This window comes from Athene noctua, chromosome 4 (assembly GCF_965140245.1).
Source record: "Athene noctua chromosome 4, bAthNoc1.hap1.1, whole genome shotgun sequence".
NCBI classification, from domain to species: domain Eukaryota; kingdom Metazoa; phylum Chordata; class Aves; order Strigiformes; family Strigidae; genus Athene; species Athene noctua.
Window position 1 is genome coordinate 72,072,556 of NC_134040.1, and position 23,379 is coordinate 72,095,934.

General features: G+C 35.6%; 1 long non-coding RNA gene across 4 annotated transcripts in view; it reads left to right on the forward strand.

Annotated features, from left to right (window-relative positions):
- Positions 1 to 23,379, forward strand: part of LOC141959786 (uncharacterized) — a 175,112-nt gene that overhangs the window by 145,493 nt on the left and 6,240 nt on the right. The window contains exon 6 of one of the 4 annotated variants that reach the window (XR_012633495.1): positions 8,710 to 8,781. The exons of the other annotated variants lie outside the window; for them this stretch is intronic. This is a non-coding gene — a long non-coding RNA (uncharacterized LOC141959786). Of the gene's footprint in view, positions 1 to 8,709; positions 8,782 to 23,379 lie in introns of those variants that run through there. 4 annotated transcript variants of the gene reach the window in all.

Consider the following 23,379-nt stretch of genomic DNA (forward strand, 5'->3'; position numbering starts at 1 on the left):
CTGTTCTCCATATATTAGCAACAATTATGTATGAAAGTACTGCTGGCTGTGGGTTTTTTTTCCCATTAAATGCTGTGAATTTTAATATGAAAACTGATAACAGACTCATATAATAAAACTTGTTTGTTGTTTATAGCAGACAGTTCTTAGTTAAGTGCAGTTAGCATAATTCCATGCAAAAGAGAAAGTTCCAGAGGGACTCTGGGCAATTCTGGAAGCTTGCTGAAGATCCTGCAACGGTGCCACTCAACTGCAGTGCTGTCACAGCATGGACTGCAGGCTGGCTAAAATGCACCACACAAAGCAACCATTTCTTTTCAGTGTTTAGAAGCCAGGCTCTTTTTCAAGCTCCTCTTCCTTTCTGAACCATCATCAATTCACTGCCTTGTTTCTAGAGGGACCCAACACCTTATATATTCAGATACACAGTCGCCAGTCGCAGATGGTTCAGAGAGCAGTCTGTAATCTACTGTGAGAAAGCTGAACTGGTTTAATAATGACAACTATGAGATATCAGTACAAATCACACTGGGTGGATTAAGGAATGACCAACTGACAGCCCTCAAAAGCAGTTCTCCTGTCAGTGAGGAAACAGTCACGGAACAGGATTTTTTTTCTAGTTAGTATACATAGACATCTCAATACAGCTCTCAGCAATTAAAAAAAAAAAAAAAAAAAGACTTGCTAATATTCATAAATTTCTCAAAACTGAAACCTGAACATGAAGAAGATCTAAGGTAGAACTGAAGTGTTAAATCCCAAATTATGATACAAATGGCTAATCTTTCTAGGGTTAAAGAAAATCTGATCTTTGAGCCTTCCAAGACAGATTTTAACTTCAAAGTTTCCAAGATGTGGATGGTCTACCCTTTTCTAAAATGGCCCCTTTCTAACTACCTTGATATCCGTTTTCTACTTCGGACTACTCAAGGTCTAGAAATCAGCACAGATAAGACACAGTGGTTACAAAAGGCCACTCACAAAATGTAGTTACTGCTACCCACCCTATGAAAAACTGATTAAAAACTGTTTAATGCTATATGCCACAGTTGCTCAACACCAAATTAAAAAAAAAAACAAAAAACAGAACTTTAATGATTTGGTATGATAAGGACTTGAGACATTTCTCTGATACAAGTCTATAGCTCAATGATTTCTTGTAGTGTGACTAGTTTAGAGGTTTATTTTAAGGTGACATTTTAGCATGATATGCTATATCTTAGCGTTTATAGCTATGCAATTCTGTTTCACTTGTCCTAACTGGAATCAAGCAAATGTGACTTCTCATGCTATTTGCTTTTTTTAAAATTATTATTATTTTATTTGCTTTTTTTTCTTTTCCTACATTATCTCTTTTAGCACTTTCATTATCTCTTCAAAATCTGGTAGGTATCTCAGACATTCTGAAGAGAAACAGGAATAGTATGCAAATTCCCAACCACCATGAAGTAGTATGGTGCTGCACTAGTATGATTGTAATGGTATAAGCATATTAGTTACATGGGACAGTAAGAAGAGGGAGTGTTTGTCCTTAGATCAACTACTATTGCTGAAATAATACAATCCCATTTAAGGTGTCACCCAGAGTACCTTGAAAGAGGAATAGCAGGTATCCACCAGCAATATTTGTGTTCAGCCAGAGCGAATAAACCCATCTATTTCCCCTGCATTGCAAAGGCAAGTCAGAACTATTTTGTAATTCACTGTGTTAAAAGCAGCACAGACAGCAATCCTTAGAGCAAGTTCTTACCATGGCCAGGATCTTGCAAGTAGGTCACAGTTTAACACCACTAATGTAATCTCTGTTCAGTGCCTGAGGCTGGCACAGAATTGTCTTGTTCAAACTTGATGCTTACTACTTACTAGTGGGGAACTGGAAGCCTGAGATGGTATCTTGTACTAGTTTCTCCAGGATTCAGTGAAGAAATATACTTCCTAATCAGATTTCTTCTAATTTTAAATGACATAGTTTGTCATTTATTGCCAGAAAAACATGGATTAGTTTCAAAACTTTTGACAAATATTTTTCAAGAATTCTTATCTTGGAGTAAATTGAAGACAAGGAGAGCAATAAAATAGGTGTTTATTTTGCACTTAGTTCAATATGTGGTAATTTCATAGTTCACCTACACTCATAAGCAATCTGTGCTTAGTTTTGTGGCTGGTCAGTGTTATTTATGCAAAAGATCTCTGCTGCATGTGATTTTGCCATTCTTGCTGGCAAAAAGTAAATCTAATTCTGTAAATCACATGTGTCACTTACAGTGGTAGGAATATTCTGACCGTACATCAGAACTTTCAATTTTTCTCCAAATCCTAGCCCTCTTTTGGCCCTGGTTTTGGGAAGAGGATGTCTGTAGCCATTAGTGAATCACAGATGACTCTATGGTTATTTCTAAATCAGGAGTGTTTCAGTGATGCATTTGGATACATAGGATCTCAGCTTCTATGACAGACAAGCTAAGGATAGAGATGAGAGGCTCTTAGCTTCTGAGCAGGGAGTCCCAAAGCTCTGAAATATTGTCCGTAATGCTATCAATATTAAGACCTGTACGTTAGTCACATAGGCTGTGAATATGGCTCTCCAGGCTATGCTCCAGGAAAGTACAGCCACCTCCCAATCTAGGAATAGTGCACGTTTGTCAGACTAAAATATTTCTGCCAAGCATTTTTTTGTTGTTGTTTCACAACAGCATCTAAGAAAAAGAGGTTGGAAGTCGTTTCACAATGTGTGCGGTGTCTCAACTCCAGTTACAATGAAGACCTACTCAGTACACCACTAGTGGAAAAAACCTAGCATTTACTTCAGGGTGAAATCAGCTGTTCTCTTCATTGTCTTGCTTAGATCTCCATCTTTTACCAAGGGAGTGTAGACACTTACAGGCACATAAATTCAGGTATTTTAATCTTCCTGCTCCCAATGTGACCTCATGAAACTGAAAGGAAACAACTATAAAGAAAAGTCCATGGTACAAAACTACTGCAAGCCAGTTTGATGTCTCTGAGTCAAGCTGCTATGAAGGGTATCAACAGTAATAAAACTGAAGACCCCATCACTGTCCAGTCAGCATACCTCACCTGTAGCCCTGACATGGAGGGAGTGACTCTGAGCTGAGGAAACAGTTTCATTTTCTTTCCTATACTCTGTTAAAACTGCCAAACTGAGCCTAACTGTGAAGGTGCCTTTATGACTCAGACAATTTTCAAAAGGACCAGGATTTATTATGCTCATTTGGTCATTGTTATCTTTAAAAAAATTAAGAAACAATGAACCACATCCAGCCCTGTCATGAGTAGGAACAGCCTGCACAAAAATAACTGCTAGCCTTCTCCCTGCAATTCAGTATGAATCCATTCATCAGTAAGCTTTGTCTTGTAGCCAGGTTTGGAGATCATGGGCTGGTCTTACAGTCCAAACCAATTTTGATTTGTTGGGGATTTTTTCAGATCTGTTCCTGTGAGACAATATGAAGTAATTTACTAAAGTCCCAATGTTATACATATACTCTGGATATACTTCAGTCAGTAACCCTACAACCTTATTAAAAATCATAATAGAAAAGTAAAAACAGCAAAACCACAGATTGCCTAGAAAGCACTTTTTTTTTTTTTCTTTTCAATCAAACACTCCTGATAATTCAGTGGTCAGATTTTATTTTTAATACTTTTCCATTATTTGAACCTAAATAGAAGACTTATAAAATGTAATAACTAGGAATATTATTTATTTTCTCTATAAAGAGAAATGCCTTTCTTGCTTTTGTGTGTGTGTGTGTGCATGAATTTATAGTTTTTGTGAATTTCCAAAAAGAAGCTCCTTTATTTCAGTAATATCCTCCTTCTAGAAAACCTGAATAGTAACATTCTCTGGGAATATTAAACTAATTAGAATTAGATCAAAATAATGTACAAAATTGAAATATTTATTCTCTGATTTCACAGTTTTCATATAATGCATCCATTTTCTTTTAATAAACCACAGCTTTTTAGTCAATCCATTTTTCTCCTTGAATCTAAATCTGAAATTATTACTTCCCCTCACCCAAAAAGGTTTGACAATAATCACTGTTGCCAGTCTGAGTTGGCTTCTGGAATTTTGTTATTGATATCCTGATATCCCTGTAAGAGGACTAGCACCCTTAGATATATATATATTACATATATATATGTAATCAGTTAAATATATCAGTTCTTAAGTTAAATTACAAGCAAGTGTTAGAAACAAGACTAGAATTTTCTTGCATATCCCCTTATTATTGAATTATCTCCTTTCTTATTTAGCTTTTTCTGCATTTACAAAACTTTTTATGTATATGTTGCTAAAGGAACATTTCTGCCTCTCTTAAATACATGAGTTCATTGTTGGTGTTAAGCATGTATTCGATAGTAACACACTTAATTTCACACATTAGGTTAAGATGATACTCTACCCTGGAGACCAGCAAAACCACCGTAGGTCTAAGCCTTGATTCTCCTTCAGTCAAAGGTAGAGACTGCACCCATCAAACCATTGATTTACAGCATAATGCCTTGTGTAGGTTTGGTATCAGTAGCCATTACACTTGTTCTGTTAAAACAGTGACTTTGGCAGACACTCTGTTTGCAGGTACATTGTGAAGTTGAAAGTGTAGCAACAAAAATCTTAACTATGGTAACAAACATTTCCTGGGAAGACAAGATTTTCCACCATTTGATAGATTAAATGAAAGCTGAGTTCCCCTGGAAGAGTATAAAGAAAGCATCTCAAATCTGTATTTGTAGATTAATAAATCAGAATAATTTACTAGATTGTTTCTTTATCGTGTTTTTTGAGTGTAGCGTATTGTTAGTTTGCTGTCTCCTTTAAATACAACAATGATAAATTTATGTTTTGGACAAATAACATTTTATCAAGCAAACAAGTAAAATTTAAAAGGTAGTTAAATTCTCTCTAGTTTTAATTTGCATCAGTCTGTCCAGATGTGGTTCAAGAATGAGTTCAGGAATGAAACCTGAGTGTTTCAGAAATTATAATGGTCTGAACTTCAGCTTTCTGGTCCTTCAGACAGAATCCAGATTCAGAGGATGGATTAAGAGCGATGATCTGGAGTCAACTAGTAGTAAATGCTGAGGGTAGGGGAGGACACATGGAGTCTTGTGCCTTTTATTTTTCTTCAGAAGCTACGTGGATTCATTAACTCTGCCTAGAAGCATTTTGTCAAGGAAGAAACACTCACTTTTACATACCTATTTGATCAAATGAGCTTCATGTCCTGTACATATACTCACAGCAGTAATATGGTACCATTTATTACACATATATAAATTCGTGAATACAAATACACAGTCATATGTTAAATACAAATTCTTAAATAAAGGTGAGGTCTCCTGGAAAGTAAGAAAATAATTAGTACAGTTCACCATAATACTAACCTTAAAATGCTTGGGCTTTAAACTATGCCTTTCCTTCAGATTACATACTGAATGATTCTGGTTGGGGTTTTTTTTAATGTTTTTGAAAATGTAAGCTGGAAAAATCAGACTTTTACTGGTGTGGAAGCCCACAGTTGCATATGGTGGCCATTAACAGTGCTTCTCTTTGTTGTCACAGACATCAATCTTCCCTTTGTGGAACACAGATTGGGTCCCAGTACCTTATTTATTCCACACATACACCTATCACACCAAAAATCAATGTATTTCATGACTAAGTAATGATTAAATGCAGTCCCCAAAATCTGAAGATCAGAAATGCACGTTTCATTAATTTTTTAATAAGCTGATACTTTTGTAATGGTTGTGCTACAAGGCATTGCAGACATACATAATGGATGTCGAATATTAGATAATATAATACATAAAAAGGATCTATAACATTTAAATTCTATTGACAACTGAGTTATGTTAAGAACAAATCTATGAACAGTAATCATCTTGCATTTATCTATTAGTCTGTCCATGTATCTGTGTGGAACTCAGATTGCTTTTGATTTCACTGCACAAAATATTTCTCGTTCATGAAAGAGTACAATCTTATTAAAAATTAATTTAGTAGCATATTTAAAATTTAAAGATGTTTATGAATTAGGGCTACAATGATACAAAACTTAGAGAAAAGATTTTCTAAGATATAAAAAAAAGTTGAACATGAAGCTTCTACCTGTTCAGCTGTAAATATTTCTGGTGACACTGTCAGCAGAGTAGCAGATCTCTTGAACTGAACAAATTAATGCTTTGCTGTTGCTCCTGCTGTGTTTGTCATGAACCATCTGTGTAGCAAAGAATGACTTTTTGTCACTTTCTCCTCAAGACTTCAGGATTAGCTGGCATTCTAGAAGACATTTCTTTGGTATTAGTATAAATAGATAAGGAGAAGAAAACACCCCACAACTCATTCTCTCTCCCAGTGGGCTTTTATCTTTTCTTCACCAGAAACCAGAATGCTGAACAGAAGCCAGAACAATGTCAAATTAACCTGAAAAACTTCCAGTTCTTTGTCATCCTGCGAACAGATGATTTTCAAGTTTAGTTTGATTTGGTAAGAATGGCCCACAACAACAGAAGGGGTTGGTTGTGCCAAGTTATTTCATTTATGATTAGCTTGAAAACAGCTGCCTAGGCAACACCAAGTTCTGTTTTTATGCTTATATTACCTGACATATAGGACTTTACATAATGTGACTTAAATAAAGTGTCATGCAGAATGAAAAAGATACAGATTTTTACTAGCTGAAACCAATGCCAAAATTTTAAATTACAGCCAAGATATATAAATTTAACTGAGATGTATATATAACATGACAATTTCAGGAATCTCAGTGTCATATGTAAGTGTTAAGTTTGCTTACACCAGCAGCATAACACAAAGGGGTGAAGGGCAAGAGCTGATATCTTGATGATGATTATACAAATTAAATTATTTCTTGTAAGGAAAAAAAAAAAAAAAAGAGTTAATGCCATTCCAAACTGTCTATTTGGGGCTAAATTTTGTGTCATTCTGTGTATATTAAGAACTACCTTAACTCATGAGATGCATTCTGTGGGTCTACATTTGGCCTCTTTACAATATATGTTCAAAAGCATTCAAGCAAAATGATTATATGAAATCTGCATGATAATTATGTAAATGCAGATGCTGTGACATTTTTGTTGCTTTCCATATACTGATTCTTACCCTTTCCAAAAATTGTCAGCTTAAAGAAGATTCAGGAACGGTGAGAAAGTGAGAACAAAACTGTCAGAACAACAGTCTTCTACTGAAATTCTCAACTTAGACCTATATGAAAGAGTAAATAATATTTCAAAATCATGAGAAAAAGAATAAAATTCCAATTTTAGCTTCTTACAAGAATACTGGGAAAGGGACAGACACATGGTGTCTTGCTACTGGACAACAGATTCTAGTGATTAGAGTAGAATCTTCTCTGATTTAATCAAGTTTTTTTCCCGAAAAAAGTATAACTGTCTTTAATGAAGGGTGGAACCTACACAACTGTGGCACATATTGGCTTAATTTAACCATAACATAATTTAAAATCTCTTCTAAATACTTCCAAATGAAAAATATCACTGATTTTTTTCTCCCCAGTGTCTTACTATAGCTGTTTATTTTCCTATAGTCTTTTTTTTTTTTTTTTTTTTTCCTTCTAAGATAGAGAGAGACTGTCCTGACCAAAATGGTCTCAGGTGACACCATGCCAAATCCTTTCCCATTATATCTGAGGTGACATGACAGTACTTTACACAGTGAAGTAAAAGTTACCACCATTGTGACCTGGTGAAACCTAAAAAGAATGTTTGGGCTTTTACATTATAGATTTTTTTTTACTTTTAGCCTTCTTCTAGATGAAAGTAGAATACTTTGATCCAGCATTTTCATTTGTTGCTATCCAAAGACGAATAGGATGACAAAGTACTCTCTAGAAATTTTCCATAACCCCAACAGATAAAGATATAAAAACATACCTTGTGGGTGTTTTGATCTACAAGATTTCTATAACAGTATTTAAAAGCATTAAAAAGTAGAAGCAGTTAGACTTCAATGTTTTCATAAATTTATTGTAACTAGGAAAAGAAGCAACTTTGTTTTAAACCATAAAGCTATAACTGTGTATTTTAATCCAACATGGACCTTTTTTAAAATCAACTCATATCAGTTGAAGGCTGAGCCCTTCAAACATTGTGCACCTCAGTGAGCCTACAAGTTTTAATGGGGCGATTTGCATAAGGTGACCATTTCAAGGTGAACAGTGGTTAAAGGACCAAGCCTCAGATATATGCAATAAAGCTGAGGCATGCAAACAGTAGAAAATATATAGAATAATTTTCTCTTCCTAATATATATGATTAGAAAAACTTCTTATATGACCTGAAAATTTCAACTTTGTTTATAAATACAGTTGAACCAGAAAATATATTCAGAACTCTTTTTTCTGACCTCATTCACAATGATTTCACATCAATGTAATTTAATATACTTTAATTGTATTACTTTTGTTTTTCTTCATTCTAGACAGTCAGACCTAAACCCTTATTATCCCTCAAAATAAATTGCTCATTATTTTAACAGCTTCCTGCAGCCAGAGCTTCTCAGCATGTATCACATTTCTATTTCTTAAGTTAGAAATGTAAAGCAGCTGGGGGTCTAGCTGATTTAAGGTCCAGATTTGCTTAGAGGAAGCAAAAATGATTTTATGTTTCTCTGTACACTGATGATATGTGGTCTTTTAGCTTGTTCAACTATATTTAGAAGGACTTATCAGGCACCACTACTGAGAAGAGGATCACAAGACTAAGGCCAAGACAAGAACAAGGTAATCAAAGTTTAAAAAAACGCCAGCAAACTCCTTTGCTGAACCAGAGCCACTGTGCTGCTGAGAGCTCCTCTGGGGCAGCTGGACACTTGTTCCCCCAACACAGGTTTGGATCTTACTACAAAGGCTTGGATTTTAAAGGTGTGTGTGAGCAATCTAATCCCTGAAAACAGATGTGTGCGTACTTAATTTCAGCACAAGTAAACCAGCTGAATTACTGAATGTTTGGAAAGATGCTGAAAAAATTTCATGTTTTAGAAGACTGAAGGCTGGGTGATGAACCACTCGAGAAATTTATTATTTTATACCCTAATTACATAATTTCATTAGTGTCTTATTTCAAGTGTGAAAACTGAATTATAAATTTAAAAACTACAGATGAAAAGGCAGTCCAGGATATTTGGGGAAAGCTGTAAAAAATGAAAATCTTTGCTCCTAACTACTTCTCTTGGAAACCTAAAAATTAAAAGCAAATATATATCCATATCACTTAAAAATATAAATTCTTTTGGCATGATTTTGTCAAAACATAGCAATTTAACTCATTAAATTTTGCATTTGTATTACACCAAAATCCCGAGAAAGATAAGACTACATTTTTTGGACACTTGCCTACTTCCTAATGATATAGACTTTCTAAAACAAATTTTAATTATTTTGAATTTCTTAATAAGTTTTCATGTGAACAATTATTTTAGAAGAATGCTTTCACCTAAGCCAAATCATTTCTAGATTAAACAAGAGTGAAAGACACCTTTTCTACAATTAGAGATCTGTCTTCCTCCCCCTTGTTTCAAGTTAAGCCTTCACAGGGACTCAACTAGGTTTTTAGTCTCCTATCTTCAGGGACTAAATTAGGAGCCTTGTCATCCTAGACTCCCTCTAAGCCCTTAGAGAAAGATAAGCAATTCAACAGTGTAACCCAAGCATTAAGTGATTACAGAAGAAATCCAAAACAACAAAGTTCTTAATGCAGGTACCTGCAGCCAGGTAGGATTAATCCAGGACAGACATCATATAAGAGGATCTATTATTAAATAATGATGCTAGAACACATCCATAAATTCCAACTACCACCAAACCTCATGTAAAATCTTTCAGAAATAAATGAACCTTTAACAGAATAAATAATTAACAACGGCTTCTGGACTTGGTTCTATGTAGCAGCAAATATTTGAAGCAAGAGAAAAACACAACAGAAATCTGCACTTTCTCTGCCACAGCAATTCAGTGTTGGTCTGAGCAGCTGCAGAGTGGTTTGAAACATTGTAGGGAATGTATGTGTTGAAGTGAAATAGCCTACTATACCCAGAGGCCTTGAAACGTGTACAACCTTCTCTTTTTATTTCCACGTGCAGGGTCTCTACCAGAAGAATTGGTACACAGTATGGAATAAAATCTAATAAGACTAACAAAGATTATTATGTTTTAACCGGTTTAAAGACATGTTAAGTGCTCCTTCTGCTGAGCACTTAATACCTTAGACTTAGTCTCCCACTGATGTATTTTTGTCAGCCAAAGGTAGGATGCGGAAGTGCATAAGTGCTTAATTCTATTTTGGCCTCCTTGTTCCATCGGAGAGCAGGTTAAGTGCTGTGTGGCTTGTACAAGTTATGTCCATACTTGGGCAATACAGCATATTGATACCCTGATGCTGCAGTAGGTATGAATGTATATGTCTATAACAGATAACACCCATAATAAAGGAAGATTAGGAAACAATCCCACATAGTAGACTCAGAATCAACCCTCCTGCCTAACTGTTAGTTTTCTCTCTGGCTTCTGCTTGGACTCTGCACTCTGTATCTCTCCAGAGCAGTTCACTTAGACTTCTTGAAAAAGGTTGTAAGGGTGCCACAGCACAAGTTTTGCATCCTTCCATAATACATAGAAATTATCACAATTTTTGCCTCATACAGCAGAACATCTTAAACTCTATAAACCACACTCACAAAGTATCATGCACAAAGGCTTGAATCAAAGTTACTTGAATTAGTATAAAATCTTAGATTCCAATAAGGTTTGAAGCCAGAAGGCAATCTTGTGTCATATCTAAGTCTTCTCTAGCTTCTGAAATGAATCTGCATGAGTGATATAAACTAAAAGATAAATCACATGCTTCTGCAGACTAGGGGAGGGTACTAGAATAAGGCGGAAAACTGGTGGCTTTCCCGGAAGACTTTTCTATCTACTCCTCTGTCTATTCAAAGTGAAGTATTTGATTCCAGCATTGACTAGAAAGCCATTCTGAAGCCAGAATGAACCAGGCAGATAGTCCCAGGGGCATGATTTTAAACAAAGATAGGTTTTTCCAGCTAAACCAAGTAAAACAAACAAATGAACTCAAACTGACAACCCTCATGACAGTAACTTCTAAGTTTTGAGAGTTAATCATCCTGCATTTTGACATATCACTGATGAAATCTTTCAGATTTGGCTTCTCAGTCATTTATTAGGGGACATCTAATGAATAGCATATAAAGTAGACTTGTTAAGTATGGTACCTGCTGACAGTTCAATTTGAAAGTGAAGGGTATAGTAAATTTGCTCCAGAGCAAGTGTCAGTTTTTCCATGGGAAAAATCTGCTCTGTGTTAACAGTCTGTATAGGTCTGGTAGGGCTGTTCCCCATCTGTGTGACCCCAGCTGCCACAGGGATACCAGAACACTTAGGAAGTAAGAGGTCAAGTACTCAGGAAAGAGACAGTCAAATGTTACCAGAATGATGATATTATGATATTAATTTCCTTACTTAGAAAAGGTAATTAAAAGATACACCTGAGGCATTTATATTTGAAGCTCCCTTTATTGTAATTTTTTATTTTATTTTATTTATGGATAAGTTTGATGAGAGGAACTATTTATTCATATTAATTCATCTTTTTTCCCAACACAATACAACATGTAAATCGTAAAATTTAGCATAAAATTTACAACATGAAATGCATTTTTACAAAACGTTTCTTATTGACTTTGGAAACAAGATCTAACAAAAATCCTTGCTGAATGTTCAAAACCTTGAGGGAAGAGAGTAAAGCAGATCCAAGGAAGAGTCCGTTGTTATTTTTAGATAAGAATATATCTCTCCACACACATAAAAATACAGAATTGCTAAAACAGCAATATAAGACAAAACAACTAAAGTGCAAATAAAAGAACTTAATATGAAAAATGGATAAAACAAAGATTTATTAATTTCTAATATATATTCTGAAGGAATATAGTTTTTGTGAAGGAAATTTTTTCATTTGCAGTCTTCTAATTTTTTGACCTATGTTGGATTAAAAAATGTAAACAACTCGATTTTGCAACTATGTCATTCAAATAGGATTTGACTGGATGGAAATGTCACATTCAGAGATGGTGGTGTGTAAGATCAAACTGAGTGTTCGCTGATGAGCAGTGTAACACTAAGAAACTTTCATCTCTTCACATGATCTTTTCCATAAATTTTGGTCATTCACCTGTTACTTGATAGACTTACTATGGTTATGAATTAAGATTTATTGTTGTCCATCATGCCCTAAGAATATGACATTAGACCAGTTTGGTGACAGAAGACTGGAAATAGAATAAGAGCACTGTAAAATAAAAGGGGCAAATGAAAAACGTGGAAGGCGTTTCAACACAGCTTGAACTTTCCAGAAATGCAACAGACCGTAAAGAGACACTTGTAAGAAGAAGCAGATCATTGAAAAAGCACAATGATGACTTTTTTTTTTTTTTTTTTTTTTTAATATTCAGGTTTATAGCTACTAGTTTAAATATTCTACAGTGGTTCCCTAAGAGGAAGAGCTGCATGGTTTTCAGATAGTGATACGAAGATGTGAAAAATATTAGTCTCCTGGAAACCGTGAATCTTTAAAAGGTATCTGTTTCATATGAGGAAGGAATAAAAAAGGGAGAAAGAAACTTCCAAAGCTTGTGTGGATTTGAAACTGCTTTTCAAATGTCATGCTGGAAAGTTTGATACATGCAAAGATTCTTTAAATCTAACAGTGATTCTAGTGGTGATTAGAAACGGAATAATATCTAAATTTTAATCATGATTAGGAAAAAAAAGTCTGTTGGATTCAATATTAAGTAAAAGAATCTTCACAGACTGATGTCGTACATATAGATGTACTCAGGAAACTCTCAATCTATGGTTAAAAGAGGTTTTCTGGCATAAAGTGGAGAAAAAGTATAATTTGGTTCTAGATTATTATCACATTACTTAGAAATACTGTCATTAGAGGAAAACAGTTATACATATGATTCTGTATGTGCAGTTATTATTCCCTATTATCTAAGTATCCAAGCAGTAGTTTAAAAATCCACCAACTTCACTGCCTGAGGAGGCTGACAAAGCACAAATTCATTTGTTAAAACAAATACTTTAGACAGTTTGATAGCTAGATCTTTGACAGCTGCAACTGTCTGACTAAAATGAAAAATAAATGAAAGAGATATTATAAATTTATTTATATTAATCAAATTTACCAAGACTGAAACATATTTTGCTACTTTGTTACTTTAAAAGGACTACAGAACCCCATAAAATTTTTACAGTAAACATTTTCTTATCCTGAATTTTATCATTCTGTGGGGTAGACTCTCTGTCAAGTCTTTCCTTCTGCAAATGATTGTTGTACCAGAAAGACAGAGATGACTGAAATTGTTGGTTGCTGATGCATTTCTGAAAAGTTAACCAGATGAAGTAGGTGGAGTGGGGATGCCTGTATCCCATCTCTTCTGAATCAACAGCGGTTCTGAAGCTTCTAGACAGCCCAGACTGGTGGGACAGTTAAACTCTTCACTGGTCCTGAGACACTTGTATATTCTTAGACACTTGGCTACTGTGACTTGATCACAAGATTGGGAATCAAGATGAATGCCAGATTTCCGATCAGGGAGTTTATTTTGCTTTTTCCCCACTTCAGACAGGTAGGAACCATGTGACCCACAGCAGGATGGGAAAAATCTCCTTCCTGACCTTTCTTTCCAGGGCTCTGGAACTGACCTCATTGCAGTCTCCTGTGCTGAACCTGCAGCACCCCAAAGCTTAGTCTTCTGCAGACTGGTTTGGTTTAGATTAGCTTAAAATACTCAATTCTGTACAGGAGTGACTCACTGCATGTCACAAAGATTGAGACTGAATAGTTTGCTACAGATAAAAATGGTCTGTGGGGCCTATCACCCTAGCCTTTAGGACATCTTGCAATACTGGCATTTTTAGTGCAGAGAGGTAAAGCAAAGGAACAAGAGATATACACACATAATCTACTACAGATTTAAGAAATACCACTCAGAGGCTTGAAACTATTAACCTTGGCTACTTTATGCCCATTTTTATTTCCAGTTATCAATGACAATGAATTATTGACACCTACAAGAAATTTGTGCAAAGCAAAACTCTTGAAAAATACTCATTTCATTCCTTGGCTTAATTGTGGAAAAGATTTTAATCCTTGCTATCACCACCGTGTGGGCTATGAACAGTAAATCCAGTTAAAAGGAGCATAGAACAGGTGAGAATACTGAAAAAATGTTTTCTTTTTATACTTATCTCCAAACTCAGACCTAGCAGTATCTCCAGGTTCATCGTCTTATGAGGGCTACATAAAAAAAAATAAAAAAGGCCAAACTAATATTCATCATACTTCAAATTGTTCAAATGCATATTAAGATACAGATGTAGAGGATTGACAGAGCAAATTATATTTTCTCTCAGCCTTCGATCCCATAGTTCTCAGTAATGATGGTTACTAGGTATTTTTCAAGACTTTGTCCCAACAGTTTAAAATGCATGTATGTGTGGCACTGAAAAACTCCCCTTTCAGTCTTCATACTCTGCAAATCCTCTTCCTTACCCCTCCATTCTAGTCTGTCACTAGTCACATTATGGTCATATCAACTCTGTCAGATAGCTTGATTATTTAAGGAAAGCTGTACCAGAGTGCATACTTTTTCTTTTGCTCAGATCTGTAATACAGATTTTTTCTTTTTAGATTAAATATACAAGTACCTAATTCCACATTCAGCAGCTTTAGGCATTTGCAGCCAACTGATTTGCTTGTGGATTATACCAAGCCATTTAAACAAACATGGCTTTATATTTTAAACGACTTTATGCGGATACATCCAAGAAAATAAACATGACACATTGTTTGTTTCTGGTTTTAGACCTGTCACTGTCACCTTTCTAGTTTATATGTTTTCTTTTCAACAATTAAGTTCAGCCACTTTTTACCATGTTTGGTGTTATTCATATTTAGTTACCCAGAATGACAAATATTTCTCTACTATCCCTCCATAAAGCTGTCTATATGGGTTTTGTAACAAAAACAAAAAGGTCCAGACATGAATGATGTAGTCTCTGCAGCTCTTGGAAGTTGGTCAGCCTTTGCCTGCAGAAAGATTAAAGGAAATGCATCTTGCTCTGAGTAACGAGTGAGAAGGGAAAAAATCTATCTCTTAGAAGTAAAACATTATCTAAACTATGGATCAGCCTCAGACAGGAGCTTGAATAGGGGTTTCAAGATGCAGCTTAGTAGGAATTTGATAGATTTCACATCATTGGCTGAACAATTTATTTTCTGCCAGCCAAAACAGTGTTTGTAAACTGTACTGCCTGGTGACTGATGATGCCAAGGGCAAACAATAAATAGAGTATAAGAGAAGAGATGAAAAGAAGCTCTGCTGGCATAATGAGAAGAAATGGTCCTTCATCATCCTATCAGGGCTACTGCTCTGCTAGTTATAAATCACTGTCATCTGCCTCACAGCCCGGGATAAGCACAGCACAATAAATTCATTAAAATAAAACATTCAGAGTGTTGTATGTGTTTTTATGTGGTAACAGGTTTGTTTTCCTGACAGCTTTACAGAAATGCCTGTTTTGTTGGAGTGTATCCATGCAGATATAAACTGAGCTGTGTTCATAATATACGTTAATATCTAAGCAACAATAAATGAGAAGCACAATTTATTTGATAGTGTAAATCAGTTTCAGTACCATTTTGAACTAAACAGTGGTTTTTCATCGCTTTTATGCCAGACTCAGAAGACAGGAGCAATCTACTGGGTCTCATTTCCTTTTGAATAATTTAAAACAAATGAAGATTGGTTTATGATTTGCTGCAGTTTGAACCTATCAAACTAAGTTTAATAAGAAAGTTAGTGAACTCAATTGTCTGTTTCACAATCAAGATATTATTCTGAAAAAAACTCAACTGTAAAAAGGGCTGTAGGCCTTCAATGCTTGGCATTAGGGAAGAACTGCTCTCTCATGGGATTCATATCACCCCACTGCTTTTTTTATATATATATTTACACCTACTAATGAAAGATTCCTTAATCACTGATCAAAATGAAAAATCTCTTCATCCTCCAAGACAACTATACAGCATTTTGTCTTTGCTACAGGTATTATGGGCCAGATCTTGTAATCTCATTGTCTAATACTGGCAGAATTGTGATGGATTTCAGCACTATGTGTGATTTACATATTTGGACCTATGTTATTATCAAGAAAAACACTTCAGTAGATGTAAATATTTAGAGTACTAAAGAAAACTGAGTTAAAGACTTAATTTTAGCAACAACCATTTAGCCAAATCTACATTTATGTTAACCTGAACTTTTAAGATACTCAGCTGCACCATTGTCACAAGTTTGATCGGAAAAGCTTCCTTTAATCAAACCAGAATGCGCATCATGAAGGTTTAATTGATTCTTCATCCATCCCTTTTAAAATTACCGTTTTTCCATATATTTTTTAATTTTTCTAAATCTTTCTAGAAAGTAAATACAGCAGAAGGTTAAAGAATGTAAACTGTGGATTAATTTTAAACATTTATTTCATCCCCTTTCTGCAATGAGGTCTTTTAGATGGATCATGTTATCTTGCACTCCTAAGAGTTCTCACAACACAAGTCATATCTTTCCATTATTATTGTTATTCTTATATTTGTAGCATCTGCATGTTTCAAATCTAGTATCTCAAAGCTGCTTTACAGTTTCCCCTCACTAGAGATCTGCAAGAGGATATCAGTACCAAATACTATTTTCTCATTTGTGCCTTGTAAGTCTTCCTTTCGAGAATACAGAAATTTTTGCATATGTTTATTCATTCAGAACTGTAACACTCACTCATGGATTCACCATTTGTTAACCATTGCAAAAGCCTCAACATTGTCTAACATACGTTATGGCAATGCTATCACTACAGGAAGGAAAACCGAATGATTGATCTCCTCATAGCTATACTGAATGGAATCACTGAGGGTTTTCTTAAACTAAAACACAAATCTGGTCTGTTAGGGCAGTATCAAAACACCTACCCACTCTCATGAACAGACCACTTTTTGTATTGTAAATGAAATTTTAGAGGCAGACCTCAATTATTTCTCACAGTTTGTTTCAGAATCCCAGTCTGTAGGTGAAAAGCAGTTTCAAGGGAAATGGTCTTGACATTGTTTCCTTTACATTACAATATGATTTGTATATATCCATTAAGTAAACCTAAAATTTACTTCTTTGACAAAATTTCTCAAGCAACTATTCCCACCATGGTTTTATGTATGTATCATATTTACCATTTCTTATTTCATAAGTCAGGAAATAATTAAACACTGCTATAAGGACATTTAGTTTTCTCATGCAATAGATTTCTTGTGTGTATTTGATTTAATCTGAAACAGAAAACACAAGAAACTCAGTGTGCAGTGTCATAAATCATTAACCCTGATTAATAAAATTCAGCATTTTCCTCTGCCATTAAAAACTCACAGTAATATTTCAATTCAAATATAAAAGTTTGACAATTTAATTAGTGCTTTCATAAGGAAATACATCACTAAATTCCTTATGATAGGGATATTAAGAGAAAGTTGAAACTAGGTTGTAAAAACTCTCCTATTGCAACACCAAAGCAATTGGCAAATATATTACTGCATGTTGGTTTGGAATATATTGTACCAATATTACCATCTTATACCATGGACATCCATATAAAGTTCTAAAAACCTATGCTGACCCACACTGAAACCTGCAGTAGTGTAGTCTTCAAGAGCACACAAGACAAATACTAACCTTTTTTATAAACTGTGCCAAATCACACAAAGTTTTAGGAGTAGATGGAAGAGATTCAATCTCTCATAAGCAATAAATTTTTTGCTGAATACTTGTTCTTTGGGTAGCTACTATTTTGTTTAGTTACCTCAGTTTTATTTTGCTCTACTTGTTTTAATTGAAATGGAAATAGCATTGCTAATAATCTCCTAGCTCTGGGCTTCAGATTACCCGTGCTCCCAGAGGACTTTAAAAGTTCAAATGCAGGCACGTGTTTTGAAAATTTCTAAATACCATGTACCAGGGGGCCCAAAGTCTGGTACAGAGTTATTTACACAGAGAAGTCTGCAGGACCACAGTTGCATTATATGGTGCAAGTGCTTGAGTTACTTCTGAAGGGAGGGTGGAAGGCACCAAAATGTACTTACTGAAAATTCTTCCTCCTTCCAGTGAACCCACCTCTGAATAAATGGCAGCAATAAACTGAAGCTTTAGTCCACAAGTGCAGTTATGTCATAACCGACGAAAATCCTAACACCTCTAGCAGATGTTTGTTGTACACAGAGCATAGAAACGTGCTCTATAGCCTAGCATAACAGAGAAGCATCAACACATTCCCTTTCAAACAAAATTGAAGTAATTTCAGAAAGAAAGCTGCTTATATGACTTTTTGATGAGTCACTACCTAGAGCAGAGCTTAAAATTTCCCTTGGTATAATGACACCCCATGAAAGTCCATAGGTCAAGTCGTGTGATGGCTAAAATCACTGTTTGGATGGAGAATGGGCAAAAGCATTGAACACATATATGGTGCAAGGGGAAGGGAGGAGAGAGATGGATAACCATTATCTGCATGTTCTGAGAAATCTGAACTGCTTAATCTCAGTCTCTAACATGCACGGTCAGTGTGCTAACCAGTAATTAGCAGAAGGAGAACTGGCATAGCTGTGCCTTTTTGAATCAACCAAATTCAAACTGGAGAGAGAGTTAATATAAAATGCAGTCAAAATATGTGGAAAGTTTCACATGTGGGGAGAATTATGAGACATTGGTGGGCATCTCACATAGGCTGAAGTAAAATTTTATGAGTTAATGTCCAACAGAGATATTGTATGCAACATAGGATATTTCTTTATCACTCCCTTCTACAAGGTAAAGATAACCATTGGTTTGTCCAAGGATAAGTGTTTGTCACAAGACCAGGAATCATGAATTGTAATCATTGCAAAGAAACAGACAACACTTTCATATAGTTACATGAAAAACATTTGCTTCCTCAAGGCTAGAGAAGGCTGGAAGCAAAATCAATGGGAAGGGGCAATGTAAATAGAAAAATGCATGTGTGAAGCTGAATACAAGCTATTTAGCTTGTGATATTTAGGTGGCTAATCTAATCAGTCATAGTTGCACAACCAAGAAGGGATAACTGTAGCTGAAGCTCTTCTGATTCGGTAACAAAGTAATGAACCACAGTGGTTAGAAATATAGTAGCCATACATTGTGAATTGAAAAGAAAAAATATATTAAAATTAAGAGCAATTAAATATTCTAAAGCATAGAAAAATTGAGAAGGCATGGAAAAAAGGAATGAAAGGATAAAAAGTACTGAGAACCAAAGAATCTTCAGTGGTGGCTTAGGATTTTTAGCAGGAGACGGTAAGATGTTAATAATGACAGAGGGCGTGATAAATAGTACTAAGTATCTGAAGTCCAAGTAATGGGATGATATCTGAAAACCATATCAACCGTCCCGACCATTCAGGTTTTGTACTGTGAAATAGTCACTCATGGCCCAGAGCCAGGAGTGCCATACCTCCTCACTCTGAGCCTGAGGGCAGCAGTGAGCCTGGGGCAAGCTGCGCAGGTGGGAAGAAACTGGGGCTGCCATGGTAGTCATGCTCCCACTCCCCAGGGATGCCAGAGCCATCAGCCTCAGCAACCCTGCACCTCATTTCTGCCTGCAATGGCCACATATTAGCCTAATGGCAGGATGGCCCTCTGCTGCAGCACAAGAGGTGCAATCCGGTGTCTAGGCAGAGGGCTCCCACTGTCACACACAACCAATAGGGCATGGAAGGCTTTTGAGCACAGTCAGATGTAGTTTGCTTTCTCCATGTTCATCTTTCAATGGCTGGAAAATAAAGAAGTGCTCATGTGATGCAAAGAAAATGAGAGGTTGCTTTGCAGTAAATGGTTTTTGGGTCTATTGTGTTTCTGCTGTACTTTTATAACAAAAAACCTTAGGCACCATTCTCATTTCATTAAGATGTTTACATAAATATTGAAATAGCTCACTAAAACCAATGGGTCTGTATTGTACTATAACTGCTGTGAGCAGAAAATCATATTAATGACATGGAGATGTCTGCTTATAGAGGTGGCATTAGAAAAATCATATATTTGTGTTATAAATACATGAGGCTGGAGAGCGTATTTGAAATACCTTGAAATTGGATAGACTGTTTTCTGCCTACATGAGTGGAATCTAAACTAGCTAGCAATCTAGTTGGCCTTTAAGTTATTGTAAACATCAAGACAGAACGATTCTCTTGGTCTTCAGTAAAAAAAAACCCAAACTGGCAGGCTAGGACTCACATTACCTTGTTTGGACTGATTAAGGACTTACTGTGGTATAGTATTGTTACTCTTCTCAGCTGGAAAGCACGTAAGGAGAATAAAATATGATATCTCATTATTCTGCCAGGTCTGATACTCTGGATCATCCAAGTGTGTTTTCATAAAGAATTGTGCACATACTCCTTTATTTTCTGAACAAAAAATCTGTATGAAGAAAGCCATTTTCTGATTCTTCTCACCACGGATGAGTTAATCCAGAAAAATTATATTAAATTTCCTAATGGCTTGCTTCCCAATTACATTTCTGACCCTACCCAGAAAGGGATTTTTATTCTTCCTAATATCAAGCATAAAAGAAAAAGAAAGAAAGAAAGAAAGAAAGAAAGAAAGAAAGAAAGAAAGAAAGAAAGAAAGAAAGAAAGAAAGCTAAACAAATAACTTGGAACTGCAGTGACCTCCATAACATACAGAGGACACAGAATTCATGCAATGTAAATACCTTTGTGCTATCCACACAACAGTCACCTCTCCCCACACCATTATTCATCCCAGACCTGAATTCCACCTACTTACAAGGTTTATATCTGTTCAATGATTCATATCTCTCATTTCATAATGAAATCAGAGGGGGAAAAAAATTAAATGTATAAACCTAGTAAGAATCAGAAAGAACACCTTCACAAGTACAGGGAGCACTCACTTAAGACATTTGGAATACTTCAAGAAATATGACTTTAGAGGACTCACAGCACATTCTTTCCTACATTGTATTCCAACTTCCATCATCTTTAAGTGCATTTTGTGAACATTTCTAACCTCACAAGGAGGGTAATCACCTACTAACACCATAACACCTTTGTTCAAAACATTTTCATTAGTTTTCCTCAAGTAACAACAGGAATACTAAAACAATAGAAATGTCCTTTCCCCCTGAGTTTTACTTATTTTAAAGGATTTCTTGCTGACTTCTGTCTGTGTAAATAGAGATATAAAACCAATATTTGTAGGATGGATTTCTAATTCCATCAGACAGAAAACACCAAGGCTCAGGTCTGAATCTGGTATTTTGGGGGTTTTCTCATAATTCGTTGTTATTTAGGTATAAGACTGAAGTTAATGCACATACAGCATTATGAATCAGTATTAATTAAAGTGAAAATTAAAATACCTATCAACTAACATTAGGCCAATGGTATGATACAAATTGGAAGGTAAGTTTTCATGCAAAAAGAGAGAAAGAAAGAAAATTACTTTTTAAAGGACTTTAAATACATTTTAAAATAAATTAATACTATTTTAAATCCCATCAAACTAGAGATTATTTTAAATTAATCTTTTAAAATCCACTTTTTAAAATCCTTCCAAATGTAATCCTTGGTAGAGATAAAAACCCAATTCCATTTTATTTTATAGTTGTTTATTTTTCTAATAAAACAGACTATTCTATTTTAGATCACACAAGCTGCTATTAAAGTTAATGAATAATGATATTTCTTATGCATTAGAGGCTTAGTCAGTTCCCATCATCTGTGGTTTATCCAAGGGGATTAACCATATATAATCAAATCCAGGTGGATTAATCATGCCCTCGATAGGAAGAGTCAGAACTGGCTCAGTACAGAGCCAGTTCAGATCAGCTTGGCTTCTTGGGGCAGGTGTGGTGCAACAAAGGTATTCCATCAACTACAGGCCACCTCCGGTACAGAAAAAGATTAATCACTTCTGCATTGTGCAGAACCTTAGCAAATCAAGAAGTTAATCACAATCACTGCAAATTTATTATCTTGAGCTCCATAAAATGGAATTATCAAAAAATATGATGCAGAGACACGAATGGTGGTATGCAGTTAGCTTGGGTGCTGTTGAGTTTATTGGTCCCCACTCAGATGTTTCTGCACTGTACTTCACTGTGTTCTTAGCCCAGAGCAGCTGCTTAGAGGACAGAAGCCAACTTAATTCTCACACTTACTAGCAAACCTGAGAAGCTCCCCAGAATTTGAAGCACTGAGCACAAAAATGATCTTCTGAGTGGATGCATGTAAGCAGACCCTGCCTGTGCTGAGGGAGCTGGCAAAGAGCTGAAGCAAAATTGAACCCTTTACTGTTGAGCAGTGCCACACCACAATCTTCTTTGTATTTCAAGTGCTTTCATTATGTGATTTTCCTGTTCTTTGGATACCTCAGTCTCTGAGTAATGAAATACTGACTATATTTGATGTGGATCACACAGCTTAGAAATTCAGTTTTAGCTCTTGTACTGGCCTCTCTTATAAAGTGACATAGTCAAATTCATGAAGTACTGCATTCAGGTATACCTTGATGCTACAGCAATAGAGCACTAGAGACTTTACAGCATGCTGTAGTGCAGAGGTAGGCCTGCATGCCTCTGCAACAGCACCATGGCATGGCTGTAGACACAGCAAGCCCTAGTCCTGTGTGTTGGGGAGAAAGCCAGAAGTCTTCCTGAGTTGTATTCTTTTCCTCATAGCTGTTCAAAGGGTATCTACAAAATCTGCCACTGTCTAGCTTGGCTCTCATTTTCTATGCTGGTTTTCATATGATGATTTGGAAGGGAAGAAGAAAAGGAAGAAAACAGATAAGAAATAACAATCAAGAGGAAAAGCTCATTTATGTAGTTGCTTTGTGTAGAACAAGGCAATTTTCTTCTTGGCTTACAGAAAATATTTTGCCATCATCTTCCTCATGTGCAAACCATCTCTTTTGGCTACAATATCTAAGTAACAGCTGAAGATGAAGCATGAGTTCAAAGACGAATAGGAAACACAAAGACACTTGGATGACACACAACAAAGATACACAGTGTTTGCTAAGAGATCACAAACAGTAAATAATTTTGACTCGCTTGTTTTTGACTTGGGTGTTTAAGAGTCGGGTTGACATAGCGCTGAGGGATATGATGTAGTTGGGAACTGTCAGTGTTAGGTTAATGGTTGGAC